The sequence below is a fragment of the Macrotis lagotis genome, chromosome 3 (assembly GCF_037893015.1).
Source record: "Macrotis lagotis isolate mMagLag1 chromosome 3, bilby.v1.9.chrom.fasta, whole genome shotgun sequence".
NCBI classification, from domain to species: Eukaryota; Metazoa; Chordata; class Mammalia; order Peramelemorphia; family Peramelidae; genus Macrotis; species Macrotis lagotis.
The window spans coordinates 20,772,371-20,796,983 of record NC_133660.1 but is presented as its reverse complement, the minus strand read 5'-3'; the positions used below and the strand labels follow the sequence as shown (position 1 = coordinate 20,796,983).

The following is a 24,613-nucleotide window of genomic DNA, read 5'->3' as shown; positions in this document are numbered from 1 at the left end:
GGAAATCCGGGACACTATTACACTGTTGGTGGAGCTGTGAACTAATCCAGCCCTTCTGGAGAGCTAGTTGGAACTATGCCCAAAGGGCAACAAAAATGTGCATACCCTTTGACCCAGCAATACCACTCCTGGGTCTATACCCTGAAAAGATGTTGAAAAAGAGTAAAAACATTACTTGTAAAAAAATATTTATAGTAGCCCTGTTTGTGGTGGCAAGGATTGGAAATCCAGTAAATGTCCTTCAATTGGGGAATGGCTTTGCAAACTGTGGTATATGTATCTCATGGAACACTATTTTTCTATTAGAAACCAGGAGGGATGGGATTTCAGTGAAACCTGGACGGATTTGCATGAAATGATGCTGAGTGAGATGAGCAGAGCCAGAAAAACACTGTACACCCTAACAGCAAAATGGGAGTGATGTTCAACCTTGAAGGACTTGCTCATTCCCTCAGTGCAACAATCAGGAACAATTTTGTGCTGTCTGCAAATGAGAGTACCATCTGTATCCAGATAAGGAGTTGCTGAGTTTGAACAAAGGACAAGGACTATTCCCTTTAATTTAGGAATTAAACAGATATCTTATTGTCTGATCTTGTTACCTCTTAGACTTCTCTTCTCTTTAATGATATGATTTCTCTCTCATCACACACAATTTGCATCAAGGAACAACATGGAAACAAAGTAAAGACTGACATAATGCTATCTGTGGTGCAGTGGGGGAGGGAAGCAAGATTGGGGGGTAAATTGAAAAACTCAAATAATATCTTTGATAAAAATAAATTTAAATTAAAAAAAGAAACAGCAACAATGACATACTTAGTGTACACACTCAACCCAGTTTGTGAGGAATTATGCAATTTGAGGTGAAGCATTGCTCTCTGTTGCCTCACTTTGCATCTTTCCCTGTATCTGAGGCTAAAATACACAAATTCTTCTGCTTTTTCTGTGAAAATGACTGGAGTCAGACAGAAATTACTATATAGCATAGATCAGTGACCAAGTATTAATATTTATTTTACCATTTCTTTTTTTACTTTCTGTGATGTTAGGGGAGCCTCTACCTTCTCTGTCTCCCCTGCTCCTTTTGGTCCCTTCTTGAAAACAGAACTAAATTATATTGTGATAACGGAAACTGGACTACCCTGAATCTTCTCAGTTGGTAGGATGAAGGGAGAGAATTCAAAATTCAAAAAAAATTTTAAATGAATGTTAAAAATATTAACATTTTAAAGGTAGTACATAATTCATATACTTTGTTCATTTACTCTTTTCTCATCTTATGATTGTTATTTTGGGGCACTAGAATATGAATTTATGTTTATCCCCACTAAGTTGTGTCTCAAAATTCAACTTGACTTTGTGTCATCTGTAAATTTTATTTGGGTGTCATCTATGTATTCATCTAGTATATTAAGAAAATGACACAGCTGTTAGCCAAGGATCGATTCCTGGGACATTGCCCTAGAACCATCCTTCCAAATTTGCATCAGTGATTAATAAATAATCTTTGGGTCCAACCATTGAACCAAGTCCAAATATAACCCATTTTAAAAATCCCTCATCCCACATCTATCTTAACTACCAGATTGGCATAAGAAACTTTATTAAACACTTTCAATTATATCTACAGTGTTGTCCAGTGCAAATCAGGAAATCAGATTAAAGCACAAGAATTATGCTATATGAAACTTTGTTGGTCATAGTTGTTGTTGTTTTTGTGTATGTGTGTGTGTGTGAGAGAGAGAGAGAGAGAGAGAGAGAGAGAGAGAGAGAGAGGAGAGAGAGAGAGATTACTGTTTGTAGACACTTAACATCTTTAATATACTTGAGACATCTCTTCAGAGTTTATTACAAAGTCATAGATAACAGACCCTGACATCAGGTAGATAAAGGAACATTCCTTCACCCTCAGACAGCCACATAACACATACACATTTATGTCTGAGATCCAAAGAGAATGTAGCAGAGAACAAAGAATAAAGTCTGGGGGTGCTGATTTTCTGTTTGTTTTTTTTGTTTTTGAGGCAAAGGAATTGAGTTTGGTTATAGGTTGCTATTTCAAGCTATCTAACCTCAGGTATTTTCCTAGTTCGGTTTAGTATTTTTTTTAATTTTGCAAATTAAGTGCATTATACTAGTAGACCTCTAAGGTCCTTTATACCTCTGGGGTTTTTTTGGTTGTTTTATATTTGAGACTAAGTCTCTCTATTTCAACCAGAGTGAAACCATTGGTGCTGTTCAAGGGCATGACTCTACTACTGATCATCAATGGAAACTTTGACCTACTTCATTTTGTGCTTGGGCTCATTTGCTCTTCTAAGGCAAAATGGTGCTCCACTACCACCAACCCATACATACTACAAGGGTTACTATGCTGAAATTGGACTTAGTATGGGAACTTAATTTATTGAGTTAGAGTTAGAGGGCTGTTGTTCAGCACTCTCATGCTTAAGAGATCCACCAGGCTCTGCATTGCCAGTAGTTGGCATGACTGGCAGGCATGAAAAGGCTCCTTTAATGCCTAACTCTTCTTTTCTTAGATTAAGCAACTTCTTCCAAATTCATATAACTAATAAATAATTGGGTGGATATTTTAAGCCATTTCTACTGTATCCAAACATTTACTCTGCTCACACTAGAGTGGGCAGTATTTGGTTGAGTTCAAACAGGCTCAGTCCTAGACTAAAATAGGTGACTTTTGTTATCTGTTCCCACTACACTTCCTTACAATTCTTTTTTTAGTTTCTTTCCTCTTACTCCCTGATCAGGCATTCCTTTGGAATATCCCTATTTTTCACTTATTCATTCCATGAAATATTCATTAGCCAACCATATTGGTGCTAGGCACTATGCCAGGGGCTATTACATGATCCCACCAGACTCACCAGTTACCTAAATCTCCTGTTCAAAAAAATCATTCATCTATTCTCTTAGGGATCAGAGTGCCTATTTAATGATGATAATGACTTCCATTCAGTTACTAAGAAAGTAGTCAGGAAACACCAATGATTCACTAAACACTATGCTAGGTGCTTGGGATATGAAGGCTAAAGTCAAAGAGCTCTTCTCCAGGAGTTCATATGGTCTAGGAAATTAGATTCTATTAGTTTCATGTATGATTATTGGTTTCATGTTCTCAAAGAAGGCCATGACATCAGAGAAGTAATGCCATGACAAGCAACTGAATTGGATTTGAGTGAAGGAATTCTGTGCTAAGTCACCAGCTGCATTTTCTCCTCCAGAGCCATCTAGGTCCAATAGTGGATATGGATCAAGATTCCTGGAGTTGGATGGATGGATGGATGGATGAATGGATTTCTCACTGGACAATGTATGTATGTATGTATGTATGTATGTATATATGTATGAATTCCCTCTCAATCACCTATTAGAAGTGAGCAAGGTTTGGACATGGAGAATAGAGAATGGGGAAAAGGGCTAGGGGCCCCCAAACAATAAAACTGACCTCCTTCTCTCCCAGGGAAGGATGAGGTTTAAAGTACTGGCCAGTTCCTTGTGAGGTGGAATGGCCAAAGCAAAAGGCATGGCCCAGATGTCCCAGATGGGCAGAGACCTAATGAGCAGCCTGCCAAGACAGCTTAGCTCATCCTGTAGTTAATCCAGAAGAACTGCCCTTTGAAGTCTGTTTCAATTATTCTTGGTACTGGAATACATGCCAATGGTAGCAAAGATCTCCTCACCCATTTTCACTGTGAAGTAGTCCCCTATGTAGAAGATTGCTTGTTTCTGGTGTGTGTAAGGGAACTCAGGGCTGATGGAGATGCCAATATGCCTATGGCAGCATATGAACATTATGTTGAAGTAGGCAGGCAGGGCCTAGACATAATCACTTCTCTTCATTTGAAAGTAGATAGAGGAGATGAAGATCAAAGTGACTACATCCATTGTGTAGATTTCCACCTCCTCTATGAGTCAAGTATTGGTCACCAGCAGCTTGGGGTCAAGCACATTAGTGAGACTCCTCCATGGCCATGTCCTTTGATATAGGTCATAAAAAGTCATAGGCATTCTCCCACCAGTGAATATTACAATGCTTATACCTCTGGTACTTGATGGTACTAATATACCATGTTGTCAGGTCAGGGAAGATGAGTCCAATAGGAGCCAGCTTCTTACCTTGGGTATGTAGAACAGTGTTGAACATGGATTTATAGAAGTTGAAACATTCTATCTACTTCTTGGTGATCACATACACCTTGTTCTTGGGCAGCACTACCTCCTCCACCTTCTCAGTAATGCTTATTGGCCATGACAATTTTGGCAGTGAAGTCAGTGCTGCTGGACTATTCATTTTCAAATGATCTTTTGAATAATTGCCTTGGACATAGACCAAACAGAAAATTCCAGTACTTGGTCCCATCTCCCATGCTACCTTGTCCTTGAAACTGATTATGGAACGTGAAATTACAGTGAGCCTCTATATATCCTCCTTGAGCATCTTCTGGTGGATCTCAAAGTGGGCATGAAAGTCAAAACAATACTATACAACTGGTGTCTTTTATTTGTCCTTCCTCAAAGATGACCATGGCATTCAGGGTTTTGAGTAAGAGGAGTGTTGTACTAAGTCACAAGTTTCACTTTTTCCTCCAGTCATCTGAGGCAGTAGCTGTATATGAATCAGGATGACTGGAGATGACCCTGGGTTAAATGACTTTCCCAAGATCACAAAGCTAGAAAGTGTCAAGTATCTGAAGTCAAATTTGAATTCAGGTACTCTTGACATCAGGGCCAGTGCTCTATCCACTCCATCATCTAGCTGCTCAAACTATGCCCTAGGAAATGATGAGCTGATTGATTTTAGAAGTACTTGGAAAGATTTGCTTTTGATATCATGAAAAGTAAAATGAACAGATCTTAGAGAATGTCATAAATAATAAAAGTAATATTGGTTGAATAATAAGTGTGAATGTCCAAGTTATTCTGAGTATTACAAATAATCAAATAAGCTTCAAAGGAAGATGCTATCCAGCTCCAAAGAAAGAACTGATAACTAGAAGCATACACAATATGATTTTTACCCATATTTATATATCTGTGCCAAATGGTAGCCTCTAGCCCAGGGAGGAGGTGGAGGGAAAGATAATTCAGAATTAAAATGGAACAAAAAAATAAATTTTTAAAAGGAGTTGAAATAATTGTTCTTGGATGTCATGGTCTCAGCATTGGACTTCTCACTGCTCTCAGATTTTGTTCAATTTCTTCAAGTGAAGGCTGAAGACTCATCCCTCTAGCAAATTGGGGTAACAAAAATCTCCATGATGCAGTTTATGTCCTTTGCTGCTGCTGCCATCTTTTTCTCCCAAAATGATCCACTCCTGTACTTTCTAAAGCACAACACCATCCTTGAGATTTGAAAACTTTTCTATAATATAAGAGCACTATTTGCCCAATTTTCTGTAACAAGTAGAATGAATTCCTGCATGTTTCAGGGTAGGAAGCTTTTCCATCAACTGGAGAGAATGATGGAGAAGATGAACCAATGAATATCCCCCCAGAATGCAAAATGACCCAGCAATTACCTCTCTTACCCTCTTTTAGCTCCACTGAAAAGACAGGTTGCAGCAGAAATATTTATCCTTTTTTAAAAACCTTTTCCTGACTTGGTAGAGGATTAAATACCAGTCATTCCATGTATGTTGTGACCAGGGGGACCATTGTGAAAATCCCAGGTAACTTCTCAGAGGTTCAGTTGTGTTTGGAAAACTAACTCCCAAGGAGGGCTAAGGCCAGGACAGGATCATACGTCTGGCCCACTTGACTGTACCTGTAAAGGATAGCTGGGGGGTAGGGGTTGGGGGTTAAGGATGCAACTGAAGTCTAGGTTGGAGGGTGACTCTTACACCAGGTAAGCTGCTGTCCATTTCCAGGGTAGATATTCCACAAGTATATAAGATGCATAACTAACTCTTTCAGGTTTCAGGTTTTCAACAATGACCAAGAAATTTGACCACACTATCAAAGATTTAGAAAACAAAGAAATCATTTATTCTAATCCCTTACATTTGCATATTAAGAAACTGAGGTCCAGGATATTAAATGACTAGCTTAGGGTCACATGTATACTAAATTTTATAGACAGGGTATGAAATTAAACTGTTTGACTTCCTTCCTCCTACAACCCTTTTTCCTTCCTTCCCTCTCGACCTTCCTCTTATCTTTCCTCCCTCCCTCTTTCTTTTCTTCCATTTTTCCTTCCTTCCCTCCTTTTTTTCTTCCTTTCTTCCTTCTTCTCTCTCTTCCTCACTTCTTTCCTGAATCTATTTTCTTTAGGCTCCATTGTCAGTGTGCCTTGCCCTAGGTCACACAGGTAATAAGCTTCCTATCAGAGATAGGATATGATCACCTGAACTCTCTTCATTATATTTATGTGAGGCTTCATTATCATAATCTTCTGTCCAAAAGTCAGATGAAAAGATAGAGGTAGAGGCAGAATATGAACCAACATCATTGACTTGGGCTCTGTCTCTTTTTGTTGGGTTTGAAAAATCTGAGTGTGAATCAGGTGGAGCTTATGGATGACACTGGCCAGAGCCATTGTGAGCCAGACCCAATGCAGGGATTTGTAACCCAGGATGGCCTGTATCTCCTGGGATGCAGAGAGAGCTTCTCTCTGTTGGGTATGGTTCCACTCCAAGCTTATGAGCATTCACATAATTTCTCTTGGGAAAGGTATTCTTTCACCATCCTCTGGGCAAACTCTGAGTTGTTGATAGGTAAGTGGTTCAGTCAAGAGTCAAATCTGGGAGGTGAGAAGCCATGAATTGACCAAAAGATACTGGGACATAATGAACAAATCTTTGTTCACATTCTTCTGTCTTTTAAGTGATGAGTATATAAAAACAGGTCCTGCCCTCAATAAACTTTCAATCTAATAGGGGAGACAACATGCAAATAAATGTATACTTAGGTGCATTGTACAGGATAGGAAGTCATTAATAGAGGGAATTCAGAGGAGCTGGAAAAGGTTTCCAGTGGAAAAAAGTGGGAAGCATTTTAATGGGATTTTTTTAAAAAGCCAGGGTTGATAGAAGGAATAGTGTTCCAGAAATGGGGGAATGGTCAAAGAAAATGCCTAGAGGTGAGAGAAAGATGTAGTGTCTTATTGGGAAACTGGTAGGAGTCACTCAATTGAAGACTAGGTAAGGAGACTAAGAGATAAGAAGACTAGAGATATAGAAGGCCAGGTTAAAATGGAATTTGAATTCCACCCAGAGTATTATGCATGTAATTCTGGAAACAATAGGGAATTTCTGTTGTTTATTGAGTGTTGCAGCTAAGGTGACCTGGTTGGACCTGTCTTTTAGGAAAATTACCTTAGTGGCTGAATGGAAGATAGATTGTACTGAGAAGAGGCTTGAAACTGGCAGACCCAGTAGCAAGCTATTGTATGAGCTTATCATGAGGTGATAGGGGGCTTTGCTGGGATTGTGGAAAGTCAGAGGAGAGAAGAGGATTTATTGAAGAGTTGTTGCAAAGGTGAAATCAGTAGACCTTGACAACAACTTGAATACTGGGGATGGGGTAAGGGAAGAGCTAATGAGGAGTCCCAGATGACTCCTAGGCTGTGAACCTGAGGGACTGTGAAGATGGCATTGCCCAGTACAAGGATAGAGAAGCTAGCGGGAGGGTTTAGGGAGAAAGAGAATGAGTTCTGTTTTGGACCTGTTGAGTTTAAGAAATATACTGGATAACTAGTGGAAGTGGTCTGAAAGATTGTTGGAGATGCAAGACTGTAGGTTAGCAGAGAACTTAGAAGAGGAAAGATAAATTTTAGAATTCAAAGCATTCTGAAATCACCCTATTAAACCATAATCTATTTATTTTTCCACCACTTCCTCTGCCTTCCTTCCCCTACTTTTTAGTCATACCATTGCCTCTAGTCCCTTGACTATCAATTTTCTCCCAAACCATCTCCTTTCACTATCCATTCTTTCCTCTTTCCCCCATCTTGACCCTTTGATGAACCATTTCACTCATACAAAACCTTCATCTCTTGAATCTCTAACTCCTTTACTGTGTCATAGCCAGTTATGGCCAGGTAAGCCTCAGACTTGAATCATTACAATCATTTGCCACTTTACTTCAGCATGTGAGTTATTGAATGAAGATGAAGAAATGATCATTCTTATCTGGGTCCACCACAAATACTCATTACACAATTGGGCCCTCACTACTGCTAGGCAATCCTACTATAGCTCCCTTATCAACTCATTATTCTACACTGCATCTCTTTCAAACCATTTGTGGAATGTATTATCAACAATAGTATTAATAATCAGTATTTGTAATCATTATAATATTATTAGTAATTGTAACTAGACTTAATATCAATAGTAATCAATATTATAGTTCACAACTCCCCCCCCCCCCCGTTTGAGCTTAGTTCTTTCATTCTCTGGGCCCCAATGTCTTCATTTGAGTTAGATCATTTCTAAAATTCCTTCCAGTTCAAATTCTAAGCTTTCTCTCACTTTCTCTCCCCCCATCCCCAGCATTTAAGTAGCTATAACTTGGGAACAGCTAGGGGGCACAGTAGATAGAGCACTGGCCTTGATTTCAGGAGGGTGGGAGTTAGAATCCAGCCTCATTTACTAGACAGTTACTAGCTATGTGACTTCAGGCAAGTTACTCAACCCTGATTGACTCACTTCCAAGGTTATCTCCATTCATTCTGATTCATATCTGGCCACTGAACACAAATGATTCAGGAGGAGAAAGTGAGGCTGGGGACTTAGCACTCACTCAAATCCAATTCACATGCTTGTCTTGGCATCACCTCCCTGATGTCATGATCTTCTTTGAGAACAAAGGACAAACGTCATCATCAGGTATAATTTGTTTTGAGTTTTACAATTTTTTTTTATTTTGAGATCAGGTATAATTTGGACTCAAAAGTTAAGAAGTAGGAAGATAAGGAATAAGGCAAAGACTGTTAGGAGCAAGTCCTGAATCATAGGGGAAATCTCTTGAAACCCACACTTGTAAAAGTTCCAGTTTTCCTTCTAAGCCCAGGAGGTTCTGGCTAATTGGCAAACTAGTCCTTGCAATTTTCTTGGGTTCAGATTCATTCCCATGTAATGCCCTAAGTCAGAATGCTTAAAACATATCAGTCTGGTTGTTCAGTCTGGGGATAGACTGGGATTTTAACAAAGATCCATTATCAGGGAATATATATATATATATATATATATATATATATATATATATATATATACTCTTCTCCAGTGAGTCAATTAACAGAAAACAATTAACCTACATTCCAAGAAAACCCAAAATGCACAGTTTTCCAAGGGCAGAAATTTTTCTTCTGAGGTACTCCTGGGATAATTTTATTGCTGAACTGTCAGGCAAGAGAAAAGGACTCAATCACCTTTGGGGTCCTCAAACATTCCTCTAGAATATCTGTGTTGTTATTGTTTTCCAGGATACTAAGAATCCCAGTGAGGAAATGCTGGCTTGCATCTCCTGCCAATAAGGAAAAAAAATTTAGTGGAAAGTTCTCTGGATTGGAAGGTTGGATCCTATTTCTTACATTATGTGATTTGGTGAATGTAATTTGACCTCCCTGGGCCTCATTTTCCTGCCTTGGAAACGGACAGATTGGAGTAGATGACCTGCAAAGTCTCTTTTAGGTCTAATCAGTGCTTCTATGATGTAGCATCAAGAAAACCAGGTATATAAAAGAGTCCCCAAAACTCAACACCCCCACATAAACAAGAGTCCTCTAATACAAGTGTTATAAAACAGTAGGGTGAACTCTTAATATACTGAAATACTTGGTAAAACCATACTCAAATGCCTGGGGACCCTGGTATGCTTGTGGGAGTCATAAACTATATGTACTGACTTCTGTACAATGATTCTTGCCTTATAAAACTATCCCTGTCATATAGGCCTGTAAGGGTTCAGAAGATCATGTTGTTTCAAGGATTTGATGCTCAAGGTGCTGATATAATATGCATTTGGGAGCTGAAAAAGTGGAAGGTGAAGATGGAACTAAGTCAACTCATCCCTAGGAGGACTCAGAGAAACCTGAGACACTCCCTTTCTCCCTTTTTCCCTTTTCCTCTTTGCCTTTCTCTATTCTTTCCCCTCTTATCCTCTCTCCTTACAAATAAGGAGTTTATAAGAATAGAACTAGCCAGGTCTTCAAATTCCTAACTTTCCTTTCCTTCATAATGAAGAGTTGAATGTACCATCAGGAGGAAGAGACAAAGGAGCTGTCTGTGTGACAGTGCCCTGGAGAGTCAAGATTTTTGGTAAACTGGATGACTATTGTTACATGTATGTTTTTATGTTTCCATGTGTGGCAGATGTTGTAGTATCTAGGAACAAGCTGGTGATGTGTTCAGATCTGGTCAACAGAAGGATCATAGAATCTCAGAATTGAGGAAATCAAAGGAAGCTCAGAGTCCATTAGTGTTTGCCTCCCAAAGAGACTAGAGTTCTCCTTCTTCAAATTGTTCAGACAAAGGCTGATCACTTGAGATTATGTTCTATGGGGAAAAAGTCTTTGAGAATAGGGCTTTATCCAAGAAGGTTAAGTAAAATTAAAAGATAAAATACTGACTTAAAAGGGAATGATGAGCAAAATGCCTAGTAAAAATACTAGGCACAAAATGAGAAAAACAGAAATTTCTCATAACTTTAAGTGTGAAAATATTAAACAATGTAATAAAATAAAAGACTGTGACAGATTGAGTTAAAAAACCAAACAAAACCCCATTGTCTGTTGCTTACAAAAAAAACACATCTAAAAAGCAAAGCCATATATAGAATAAAACTTGGACTGGAACAAAGATCACTGATGCTGCCTGAGTAATTACACATCCCAATTTGTTCAGTGTCCCAGGGTAGTAGTTTGGCTGCACCTGGTGACTTGACCTCATTGGGGTTCAGTTTTTTGACCATTCATTTTTCTTAGTTGCTCCTTCTCTTCACTTGATTTTTGTTCAGTCTTCTCAGAGTTAGAGTTAACTAAATTTGGAAGGGCTGTCTTGGACCATGGTAACCTTGCAATCCTTGGAGTTCTGCCATTTGAGACTGGATCACCACTTACAGGGAGAATTCTTGTTCATGTTAGGGTTGGACTAGAATAGAATAGCTCCCCAATTCTGATATGGTTCTATGAATTATGGGGGAGGCAGGGAAGGTCTCTGAAGAAGGTAGGCCATAAGGAATACATTCCATTACAAAATATCAGACTTAAAAGTCTTATAGATTATCTTCTCCAGTCCTGACCCCTCCATGTTTCACATGAAGATAATTGGAGAGAGAGACTAGCATTTGACTAAGGTCACAGAAAACCATTGGTTGGTCTAGGACAAAATTCTAGTTTGGCAATTATAGAGTGCTTATGAAAGACGAAAATTGGGTGGAAGCAATGTGAGATGGATCCTGATAAGGGCTCAGTGGAGAAACAGCATTGACTCCTGACCATTACATGACCTGTTCTCAACTTGTCCTTGAAACCTCTGGGAAAATAAATAAACCTAGTGAAAATCCCTGCCCTGAGTTCTTCCTGCAGTGTCCTTTTGGGATTCATTGATTGTCTTCCTGAGGGTGGAAGAGAGAATGGTAGAGAGAGAGGAGGAGATTTTGTATATAACTACATAAATCTGAGCCTATCTATGCATGAATGTCTCTGAGTTCATCTGGTGAGGAAACAGGAGAGCCTCAGTTTAGATCTCAGGGATAGCAATCCCCTTTTTGTATTTCACAAGTTAGGTGTGCTAACATCAGGTGTTATAAAAACATGAATTATTCGATCTTTAAAATGAAGAGGTTTGATTGAATGACCTGATCCTGTCCAACTCCAAATCTTATGATGCCACAAATTCCAAGCAGGTGGGATGGGGGAAGAAAGAAAGGAAGGAAAACCACTTGACAAGAAAGAGGGACCCCCTGGGGAAGGCAGGGAGGAGAAAAAAATTATATTTGCTTGAAATTTTTCATCAGTACTTTTGGATGTGAAAAGAAATGGTAACCCCAGATTTTAACCCTATTCCCCTTAAATTTCTTCGAAGACAATTGCAATTGTTGTAAATTAGTAGCAGTTTTCTTTTTGGTAATGATTTAAAGAGGGGGATATGCTTTCTCAAAGCAAATCTAAGAGGTCACTACCTCTAACAGATGGGCAGTAGAGAAACTGACTCATAAGGAAGCAATGTGACTTACCCAGGAACATTCAACTGATAAGTGCCAAAATTAGGATCTATGTTGTTGTATGATGATCCGTGGTGACATGACTGAACTACTGAAAAACAACTAAAATGATCTTTCTTGATGGCATGTGATTGTCCCTAAAGGGCAAGAGATAGAGGAAGAAACGGAGTTCCTATATGATGGTTTTTATCTTCATAATGATAATGATAATCTGATTGATCCTAATTGATATTTGGCCCAGGGTCTTGGATTAGTTCAGGATACAAGAATCTGTGTGTGTGTGAATGAGTATGAATGTGATGCATTGTGTGTATCTGTGTATGTGTGTGTGGGGGGGAGTGAACTCTTTCTTACTTCCCTCTATCTTTACAGCTTCTTTATATCTCTGCAGCCCCTCTAACTAGAACAGCTCCTGATATCCCAGACCAACCTCAGAGACTATAAATTTCAGTACATGTGGTCCCTGTTTTTTGGTTCCTATGGAAACCCCACCAAACGTCTTTTCAGCTTTTTCTGGTGGTCGGGCCAAAACTCACTGCCTAGGAAACAGTTTCCCAATAGAGAAATCTTACTTCCTTGCTCAGCTTGGGAACAGAAAAGGGCCCGTCTGGTTTTCTTGTTGCATATGACCCCCATGCCATGTGAGGACATATTCAATATCCAAGTCACTTATGTTTCTTACAGCTGGAGACAGAGGAGACAGCCATGGAAACTTTCCCTACCCATGTACCACAATGGTCATCAGAGATGCATACTGGGGAGGGTCAAGGCAAGGTGTTTCCTGGAATACCAGTTCCCATGCAAATATTACTGGAATGCATATCCTGAGTAATAAATCATTCAACCAGCAATTATTTAATTAGAACCTATGGCATGTCAAACATTTTTATAAATCTAAAGACACAAAATGGAAATAAAGTCCTGCCCTCAAGGAACCTACTTAGGAGAGACAATGTACACATACTTAGAAATATAGAAGATGAGCCCAAAGTAGATATTAGTTGATTAAGAAAAGAAGGAAGAGGACCTGAAGAAACCAAGAAAGACCTCATTTGGAAGGAGGTGCTTGATTTGTGTCTTGAAGGAAATAGAATTCTGGGAAATGGAGGTGAATCACTATTTGTGGTTTAAAAAAACACAGAGGCCAAAGATGTATGACAGTTTGTGAGGGACACCAAGAGGGCCAATATGGTTGGGCTGCTACACTCCCCCCACCCCAGCTATATACAATTTCATCTTATTCCATCATTAAGAACTCTAATATTTTTATTCAATTTTGAATGAGTCCATTTTCATTTTCTTAGCCTTCATTGTGATTTTTGATATCACTAATCCTCACTCCTTTATCAGTCTATATCACCTTTGCTCTGGCTACCACCTCCTTCCTTCTCAATGTCAACTCTTTAGTGAATCAGTACAACTCAACAATGGCATCTGCTCTTAAATTCCTTGCTTGCCATTCATGTCTTGCTAAACCCAACCCCTAGATTTCTTCCTTTATCCATCTTACTTATTCCTACTCATGTAGTCCTAAATAGAGATAGAAAAATGCATGCAAACATGCTGGGGCCTACCACAAATATGTTATCTGTTCTAAACTGGACTCTCACTGTAGTAATCATTTCTTCTTCCATAGTAACTGTTCTAAGATATATTTTCCTTTTCTTCTCTCCTTAAGTATTCTACAGTACCCATTCCCCAATTTCTCAGCTCAGATCTTCATTTCATACTTGATAAAAAAAATATCCAAGCCATTCATTGAGCTCCTCACCTTCCTATCTTTCTACTCATCTCACAACCCTCAAATCATCTGGTATCCCTAGATCTATCTTCTTTTCCAACAAATCTCTCTTCTCTTCTTGTTTCTACTAGGCATTCTTACCTCCATACTCATACCTTCAATACCTAAGTCATTCTTTTAATAGAAAAAGAGTATCCACCCACCTCTGATATTCCCACATTGTCCCATAGGATGAAGAGTTGCTTGTAGGCATTTTCAGTCAGGAAATGGTCATGGAAATCCCAAAGACATCCTGAACTCTAATTTTTTCCAGAGAATCAAAAAGAAACTGATCCACATTACCTCACTTTGCAATGACATTAACATTTTTAAAGACCTTGTTACAAAATAAGGAGCTTTCTAAGCAAGTAATATACTAATTATCAAGAGAGTAAACTTCCTGTTCCTACAAGTATTTGAATAGTGACTGGATGATCATTTATCAGGTATGTTAAAAGAAGCTTTCCTCCTTCAGTTAGGAGGATAGCAATATGAATTCTAAACTCCCTTTCAATTGTCAGATTTTCTCCTTCAGTGGAAAAACAATATAAAAATGGTGGATAGATGGTACCATCCTGTTTTGCAACTCCATTTTCTGGTTTGATCTCAATGAAAGTCTAGATAAGGGATAATATTTGAGTCAAAGAAGGAAATCCAACATGCCCCTGCCAGCAACTAAAAAGAATGCCACATCCTGAGTGTGAATTTGTCTCTATCTAATCACTGAGAGACACCATTTCTTTCTTCAGACATAAAAATACGAACTGGCTAATCCCTTGAAAAAAATATCTCAGAGGATAAGAAGAGAAAGAAAATAAAAAACAGCCTGAAACATTCTTGATTCCTCAATGTTCTAGAAAGTTAATAGGAGAGGAGTGTTGGGGAAATACTACACAAATGTACCACTTAATGACCCAGAAGTACAAAGCAACATTTTTCTTTAGCAAGATGATTTCCATAGAAAGAATATGAATTCTCTCTCCCTATGAACTTCAGGAAAAATTCCAGCCCCAGTATCCTAAACTGGATTGGCTTGTTTGTCTTGTTTTATGCCTTAAAATGAGTGGGAGTGGGGAAGAAAAGACAGAAAGCAGTACAGGAAGGAACAAAACTGCAGACATGGAGAAACAGAAAGAGGAAGGATCAGTATTGGTTGGATGCAGATAGCCTTGAGTTGATCTTACACAGAGAGCTATCTGAGTCAAATGAGGAAAATGGGCAGACTGGTAACAAAGAAGGAGGTGGGAATGTGAAAAGGTTGTGGGTTAACAACAAATAATATTTAGCTTATCTGTCATTGTCATTTAGGTACTGTTTTCTATCACCAATATAACTCATAACTTCTCTATTCCTTCCTACTTAGAATATTTACTTTAATAATTGTTGTAAGGACCAAGTAATGTTCACTAAGCATTAGCTCTCCCACAAACTTTTCTAAACAGTCACTCCCTTATAACCAATTGATAGTGAGTTATAGCTTTTATCCACATCTTAATATAAAACTGCCATAGACCATATATCTGAATTGGCTCTCTCCACATTTCCTGGTGACCAAAAACAGTACTCAGTCAATATGGCATGACTTCCTTATTTTCTGATCATATACCTCCTTGTTATATGTCAGACAATACCACTCCTTTGCTCAAAAAGCTTACTGCCTCTTTTTGTTGTGGTTTTTTCAGTGGTTTCAGTGATGTTGGACTCTAAATGACCCCATTTGGGATTTTCTTGTCTTACTATCTCCAAGATAAAATAGATACTTTTGTGTTTGTCAATTCAATCACTTCATATTTTCCCCTCCAATTTATTTTCTTGACTATTTGACCATTACTCAAACTCAGATCGGGTACATTTTACAAATTGTATCCTCCAAAAATTGCAAATGTGCTGTTTCTCTTAAAAGAAACATTTGCAGTCTCAGTATTGAATAGGCTCTCCTTGATGCTTAGAATGTTCTCTCTCCTGACCTCTACTTTGAAGGACTCTGAACTCTGTTCATGGCACAATTGAAATGCCATCTACCAGACTAGACCTTTCTTTTAGGTTTTTGCAAAGCAAATGGGTTAAGTGGCTTGCCCAAGGCCACACAGCTAGGTAATTATTAAGAGTCTGAGACTGGACTTGAACCCAGGTACTCCTGACTCCAGGGCTGGTGCTTTATCCACTACACCACCTAGCCACCCCTTAGACCTTTCTTGATCCCCTGGAAGTTATTGTTCTTTGACACTTCTGCTCTCCTTACCTCTCCTTTCTCCAAGAAGATAGAATGGACTGAATTGTGGCCATCATAAGTCAAGCAAGTGTTCTCCACTGAAGAATGTATTTTGAAACAAGGAGAATTATTAAAAAGAATAGATTAGATGACTCCCACCCCTACTTATGGTGAAGAACCTCAGAACCTCCTGAAGATCTAAAGGGGTCAATCAAGAGAGACTTTTGCTGTTGCTTCTCCTGGACTAAGTGTCCTTGGTCTGAGCAAAAGTGCTTCTTGGGTTAATTTGATTTACAGCCCAGAATTATTAAGGGGAAGCTTACCTGTCAGAGCTCATGATATATATCTATATAGTGATATATTGATATATAGATTATAGTTTTAGCAATATATACCTACAGGAATTCCTAGAACCAAGGGGCAGCAACTGCCCTCTGTGCATCCAACCTTTGAGTATGAAAATAAATTGGGAAAGAGATGCTACATCTTATTTGTCACTTCTACTTCTCTCTTCTCCTCTCCTATATTTCTCTCCTCTCTTCTTCTGTCTCTCTGTCATTTATCTGTGTAAAATTTTTATTTTTATCATGTTCTTTTCCTTTGCAGCATCTCTCTTACCTGGCCCCTTTCTCTGCTCTCACACAGCTACCACTCTAGTTCAGCCCTTCATTTTTCCTCTGGGTTATTGCAAAAGCCTCTTCATAGTTCCCCCTGCCTTGAGTCTTTCCCTGCTCCAGTCCATTCTACATAGTACTGCCAAAATCATTTTCTTTAAGCACAGATCTGACCCCATGACTCTTCTATTCAACCAACAAAAATGGCTTCCTAGTCCTCTAGGGCAAAATATGAATTCTTTTGTTTAGCTTTTAAAGCCCTACCCAGCCTCACTGGACATTACATACTCTCTCACACTCTACAACCCAGCTAAACTGGCCTTCTCCTTGCTCTTCATTACATCTCCCATCTCCCATCTCTATGCATTTGCATTAATGATTCTTCAGTCCTGGAATGGACTAACTCATCACTTCTTCCCTATGGAGTTTCCCTTTGCCAATCCTCATCCTCATCATCATCATCAAGACAAAATTCAAATATAGTCTTCTGCATCGAACCTTGCCTTCTCCCTCTGTTCCCTTCTAGTTCTGTCTTTCACCTTATTTAACTAGTTTGTACATATTTATATTTATTCACTTTATATTCATGCAGTACATTGTTTTATATCTTATTTTCTTCTTTAGAATGCAAGCTCCTTTTGAATAGGGACTATTTCAGGGGCGGCTAGGTGGCGTAGTGGATAAAGCACCGGCCCTGGAGTCAGGGTTCAATCCCTGTCTTAGACACTTAATAATTACCTAGCTGTGTGGCCTTGGGCAAGCCACTTAACCCCGTTTGCCTTGCAAAAACCTAAAAAAAAAGAACAGGGACTATTTCATTCTTTGTATTTGCATTCCCAGCACCTAAAAAATGCCCCAAATTAAGAGGTGTTTCATAACTATTTGCTGATTGATTGACATTATTAACTTGACTGTTCAAAGTTTTATCAAAATTTGGCATTCCCTTTCCACCACATAAATATCTATAAGACGCTATTATGCACACAAAAGCTACTTACTAGATTGGCATAAGAATCAATCTGATTCCTGCCCACACAATATAATAGAGTGTAGCAATTGTGGAATGTTTTAGAATCTATTGTGTGTGTGTGTGTGTGTGTGTGTGTGTGTGTGTGTGTGTGTGTGTATAAGAATATCAGTTAAAATGGAATGCTTGCTCACAGACCAGCTGGGAAAACATGCTCTTTTGAACACAAACATTAGGAAATATTATCTTTAGGTTCCCAGAATCACCATAATTCTGTCCTTGTGCATGTTAGCATACAATGACATGAAATTCTGGGTATCCCAGAGAGGGAGCAAGGATGTAGGCTGCAAAACCCATCAATTTTCACTTCTGACTTGAGCATCTTCATCTTTGCCAAGAATATCATATTAACAAAACATACAAAGAATACTCCAATGTAATTCAGATGATGTCATGTCCCAATTGTTGGGAGTTCTCACAACAGGGATCCATGTTCTTACTCTCATAAGAATTTCAAGGAAAGAGCCCCCCAGAAAAAAACATTAACCCCCTAAGGAATGCTGCTTAATCCAACAGGCGTGAAAGGATTTATTTTATAGAGAGCACAGTAAGTCAGAAAGCTCCTTGCTTTCAAGTGGTATAGTTCCCAATAGACCTAACTTAGCCTTCTTATCCTCAGTGGCTGCCATGTGGAATTTGGAAAGATGGAGGTTTCTTGAAACTCCATCCCCCATTTCTGAAAGTGAAAACTGAAGACAGCCCACTCATTCAACCATTTGGATGGATTGTGAGTAGCCAATGGGACCCAGGCTTCTCAAGGAAGTATAGAAGTGGATATGTTGGAAAACCCCCTCATTCCCCAAATACTCTGAGGAGAAATACACATCACAAACTTGATGTAGGGAAGGAGCAATGATGTAGTTTCTTCCCTTCATGAGCTATGAAGAAAGTCTACTTGGAAAACATGTTATTCTTCTCTGGATGGGTCTCTCTTTCCTCATCTATAAGGGCAATAAGAAGAATTCCATCTGCAATTCAGTTTATAAAGATTCCCTTCACAATATTGCTGTGAATTGTATCATTACTAGTTTATACAGAAGGAAACTGAGACTTGAAGGAATATATTTTAGTCAGAAACTCAACTCCAAACTCAATATTTCTCCTAGTGTACATTATGATCTTTCTAGAACATTCCTTACAAATGAGGAAACAAGAGAATTAGTCAGATGGGCTTTTGATGTCCTTTCTATTTAAGAAACATAGTATTTCAAAATGTAACTCCAATGCTTTACCCCAGCACTGGAGAAGTTCTATTTTTTATATCAGGTCTCAGACTCTAGGTGGACAGAGACTCCTTATACAGGAGGTGATGGTTTTCCCTGATCCTACATCACTTGTGATCACAGAATTATCAGTTTTAGAACTGGATGATGCCTTAAATTAAATCTCAAATCTTATTTAACAGATGAAGAAATTAATCCAGAGATATCACATGAGCTCTCTAGGGTCACAGGGTCAGCAAATAGAAAAAAAGGTGATCCAAAGTCAGAGCCTCTAATTCCTCATTTGTAGACGTTTCTCTTTCAATCACTCCCTTCAAACCCAGGATGTTCACTTGATATACCTTTTTTCTCCCTTCCTTTTCTGCTTCTGATGAGAGAATCAGGAATTTTAAAAACATATCTGGTTATTAAATGATCCTGGATCTTGAGTGAATAGAAAAGACAAACTTGACATCAAAGGACTAAGAACTCTAAGAGACCTTAGAGGTCAGATATTCCAACCTTTTCATTTTGAAGATCCAAATAGGGGAAGATAGTACCTTGAAGTCACACAGAAAAGTGAGAAGCAAAGCTGGCATTTCAAAACAGGATTCTCAGTTCCATTTTCCTGACTACTGTTCCATAGAGGAATGAAATGACATGAGGAGGAATATGAGACTTCCTAACCTTTACTGCATCACAAAATACCACTGTCCAAAATGGTGTCAGCCTTACTATAGAACACTGAAAAACAATGAATCTAGATGTTAGTTGTACCCACTGTGCAGAAAGTGCAACCGTTCAGCTGAGCAATAAATGAATGATGCAAGTCATATTTTTAAATGTCTTCATGAAAAACAATAAAGGACTCACTAGTCATCATCGCAAAATACTTCTCAGACAAACAGGTGAGTGAAACCCTTTCTGGTACCTCTCCCAATTTGCACTCATACTTGGGGGTTAGGTCCTCAGAGTTGGACTTTTAGAAGTAACCCTGGTTCTAGGAATAACCCTGTAGGTTTGCTCTTCTAACTACAGTTAATGTGTCCCCACAAGTGCAATTAACAATAGCAATCATCCAGGAGACCCAATTAGCACACTTCAAAAATATTAATTCAAATGATAAAGTAAAAAACAATTGCAAACCAACCAACCAAAAAGCAAAAATTACAAAACATCCTGCCTCCTTCCCTCAAAAACTAGAGGCATACTTTATCTATGGATCTATTTAACCTTCCTTTAGATTTATTATCATCTTGGTTTACTTATGGGACTTCATTTAATCTATAGCTTTTCTTCACTTTAGTCAGAATTTTCTTCTGCTTATTTATTTCTATAACCTCAGTTTCTGAATAATGGTTTTGTGACTTGGTCAAAAATTTCCTTTAATGGTCTTGCATGCTATGGCAGGTCCTGCTTGGTCCTGGATATTGTGGCTAAGAGGCTGTTCCTCCTTCTTTAGGGAGTCCTGGTTTGAGAACAATCCTTTAGATGCTTCAAGGAGGTTTTTAGTCTTGGATCCTTTACTTTATTCTTTTCCTTGAACATTTTATTACCTAGACTTGAATCTCATTTGGTGAGATCATCAGGCCCCATTGAGATGTTTATTGTGCTGGAAGCAGACCTCTTTTAAGGCACTAGAAGTACTGTTCTCTAGGTGCTTCTTTTATAGTGGCTCCTGCTATATCCTAAGCATGGGTTTTCTGGGCATTGGGGTGTTGTAATCTAGGGTACTGACCTGGCCAATGATCCTGCTAAGGGTTACCAAGGCCCTGATTGAACCTGCCGTTCTTCCTGGACACTGATATTACATGGGCATTGAACCGGTCCTATCTCCTACTCTGGATCATTATTTATGTGCTGTATCCTCCATCTAACCTGAGCTTCATCATCTTCAGGCTTCCTTAGTATTCTGGAAGTCTTTCTGTTAAGTATTGGAGTGAAGGTAAAACTAACTTGGCTTTCCTTTATCAATGTTCTTGATGGCTCATTTTTAGAACTTCACCAAGATAATTGTGGGTCATCTGAGTTTCTCTAGAGGAAGATAAATTATACATCCCTATTCCTCACTATATTCTTCAAGATTATCAGGGATGCCTCAAGTGCTTGTGCTACAAGCTTTCAGGGATCTAGGAGTATGCCAAGTTATCCACTGCCTTTATGGACTAGACTTGGCCATCTCTGGTCCTCACCATCAGAACTGGAGTGTTTCCAAGTGCCTTATACTTTCCTCATGGTCTTCCTGCTTCTTGGTATATAGACTCTAGCTGTCTCTAGAGAAGCTTTGATCCATACAGATCCATGCCTGAGCATGGAATTTGTCTGTCTGCCCTTCCATGGCAGGTTACCTTATAGTACCCACTATCTCTTTGTGTTTTTGGCTTTCTCTTTGTACAGACCAGTATACATGAAAAACTCTGATTTATTTTTGACAGTATTTGTATGAGAGTTCGTCCGGCCTGTTCCCCTTGATTCTGCTATCTTAATCAGAACTTTCAGTTAATCTCCAAGCTCTAAGTCTCCTTCTGTACTATCTTCTTTCCTGGTCCTACTCCTCTGGAATCGACACTAGTGGAAACCCAGAAATGGAGAATTCAGATATAGCATATATCTGGTCTCTCTCCCTAGTGCTTCTCAACTTCCAGAATGACTCTGTCTAGCAGCCAGTCTCCATTGACAACATATAAGCGGATCATAAAAGCAGGTACTATCAGATCAGTTCCTAGGACCTACTTTCTCTAAAATGCTAAAAATCAAGATTTATTTTAAAGGTAATTTACCAGGCTTCTGTATTAACCAAATATAACATTAAACTCTGTGCAATGACTTAAACACTCTATGTTTACTTGCAATCTTATCACTTTCTAATTGTATATTTTCTTTCTCTCTTCTCTCATTCTCTCTCTCTCTCTAAATATATATATATATATATATATATATATTTCTTCCCTCTTCTCTTTTTCTCCCCTTCTCTCTTTTCCTTTCTCCTTTTTCTCTTTTTCTCTTCCTCTACTTCCCTCCTTCTCTCTCTTACCCAGTTCATTCCCCCCCCTTTGTCTCTCTCTCCCTTTTCCTCTCTCATCATAGATTCTCTACATATTTTTCCTTAATCATTAGTCATTTTCTCATCACTTATACTTTTGCTGACCTCTGGGACAAGAGACCATGCTTGGGAGGACTTAATCATTTCAGTTTTAAAACATCCTCCTCAAAACTCACTGTCCAGACTTTTAAATGCTTCATTTAACCCTTTATACCTTGGATCCACAATCAGCCTTTACCTTAACTCCTTGTTATCTTCTAATCCGTCAACCATATGCAATGTAACTCCCCCAAAGCCTGCTTTTCTGTTCTGAAAAAAAAATCAATTCTGAATTAAATAAATCCTGGACCCCTACCAAGACGGTCACGTCAAGCTACTCTCCTGTGGTTATCCTAACCATTCTAAAAACTTTCTGATCCAATGCATTATTTCTTGACCACTATTCTCCTCAAGGCATTCGCTCTCCCTATATATAATCTCCTTATATGTTTGGACTATCTCCACTTTTGTATTTCTATCTCCTGTCCAAAGCACATAGCAAATATTTAATAAAGGATTAATAAATTATCTCCTCAAACATTTATTGATAATTCTCTTTTAATAAATAATTAATAATATATCAATAGGCTTATTTATTAATAAATGCTTTCTATTCAATTGATGCTATTAATTTTATTGATTAATAAATTATTAATTAGTCATTTTAATAAAATATTTCCCTTCATTCATTCACTTACCATTATTCCATCGTTTTTTTTTACCATGCATTTCTATTCCCCACATGCACTCAGTATTCCAAACATCTTCTTAATGAACACAGGAGATGGTTTTGTAGCCATAAATATTTTTCCTGTTGCCAACATAAGAAAACCATACCTTGAATATATAGGCATTCAAGGATGGTAGAGATGGAAGAGAGGAGAATAATTAACATTTATGGATAGTTACAAGAAATCCATCTCCTATTCTGTCACACAGTCATTCCCCATTTGGAGTCTACTGAAAGGAATCTCCATGTAAATGTGTATAATGCTTTGCTATTTATGGAACTGTTTCATTCATATAACCACAATTTTTAAGTCACTATGTTAGAATCAAGGGAATGTGCCAAGAGATGGAAAGGAGAGCATGACATGGTCTATAAACATAGTGTCAGGGACATTCAAGCTCAGAATGAGTTGAGAGTGGTAAGAGAAGCTAAAGGTAATGCAAAAATGATGTGTTAAGTTTTTGCTTTAGCATTTGGGGAAGAAATAGGAGAATCAAAGGAAAGCTAGATCTCTTATAGTGAATGATTTGACAGGAATATAAGAAATTTCCATTTTTCTTCTATTTTTCTCTAGCATGAAGCTTAACCATTACATTGGAAAATGGAAAAATATATCTAACAGGGAGTTACTTAAGATATGTGAGGAAATAATAAGATAAAACCTAGTTGCCATTGAGAAAGTCAATGCATGGATTAATGATTAAGTCCCTGTCAGTAATCTTTGAAATACTATTGAAAATAAGAAGGGTAAAATAGTATCCAAGAGGAATAATGTCTGGAGTTTTTTTAAAAAAATGAAGAGAACAGAATCTACAAAATATACTCTAGTGTACTGAATTTTGATAATTGATATTTATTCTCAAATAGATCATTGAAGAGAGATGATTAATGAATTTTTCAAAAGAGAAGCAATGATTTCAAAGAGCCTGTACAATTTTGACAAACTATCCTTTTTTTGACATCTTTGCTAAACTGGTAGATGAAGGCAGAGCTGTTGACAGAATTTGCCAAGATTTCAGCAAGCTTTGGATAAAGAATCACACTTCATTCTTGTAGAGAAGATTGAAAGTGTTGTAAAAGACAATGATATAATTAGATGAATTCAGAATTGCTTGAATCGCCACTCAAAGTGTAGTCATTTTAATTCATTGTCACTTGGGTTGTAGATGTCTAGTGGAGTGCCCTGGGGATCTGTATTTGATCCTGTGTTGTTTAATATTTTTATTAACCATATGTTTATGAAAAAGTTAACATACTCATTAAGTTTGCGGATGACACAAAACATAAAGGATTAGATAACAGTCTGAATGACAGAATCAGGCCCCAAAAACTATTTGAAATACTAGAGATATATTGGCAAATGCTGAACAATCAGCATTTTGTGGGGAGAGGTTGCACATACAAATATAAATTTAATCTGTATTATTAGCATTTTATCCATCACTTTCTTAAATCTAGAGAGTTCACCAAAGTATGGTATATGAATATTTTGGAGTTCTATTGTTCTCTAAGAAATCCTGAGTGATTAGATTTTAGAGAAACATGGAAAGAATTACATGAACTGATGCTAAGTGAAGGGAACAGAACCAAGTGAACAATTGTACACATGAACAACAACATTGTGAGATTATCAACCCTGAAGGATCTCATTTATCTGAATCATTCAGAGATCAAGGATAACCCTGAGAGACCTTCTATGGACAATGCTATCTGCATCTGGAGGGGAAAAAATCATGGAATCTAAATGCATACTATGTCCACTTTTCAAAAACTCCTC

General features: G+C 38.1%; 1 pseudogene; it reads right to left on the bottom strand.

The window, feature by feature from the left end:
* Positions 1–3,651: 3,651 nt before the first annotated feature.
* LOC141519070 (protein arginine N-methyltransferase 1 pseudogene) lies at positions 3,652–4,315 on the bottom strand (annotated as a pseudogene).
* Between the last annotated feature and the right edge of the window lie 20,298 nt (positions 4,316–24,613).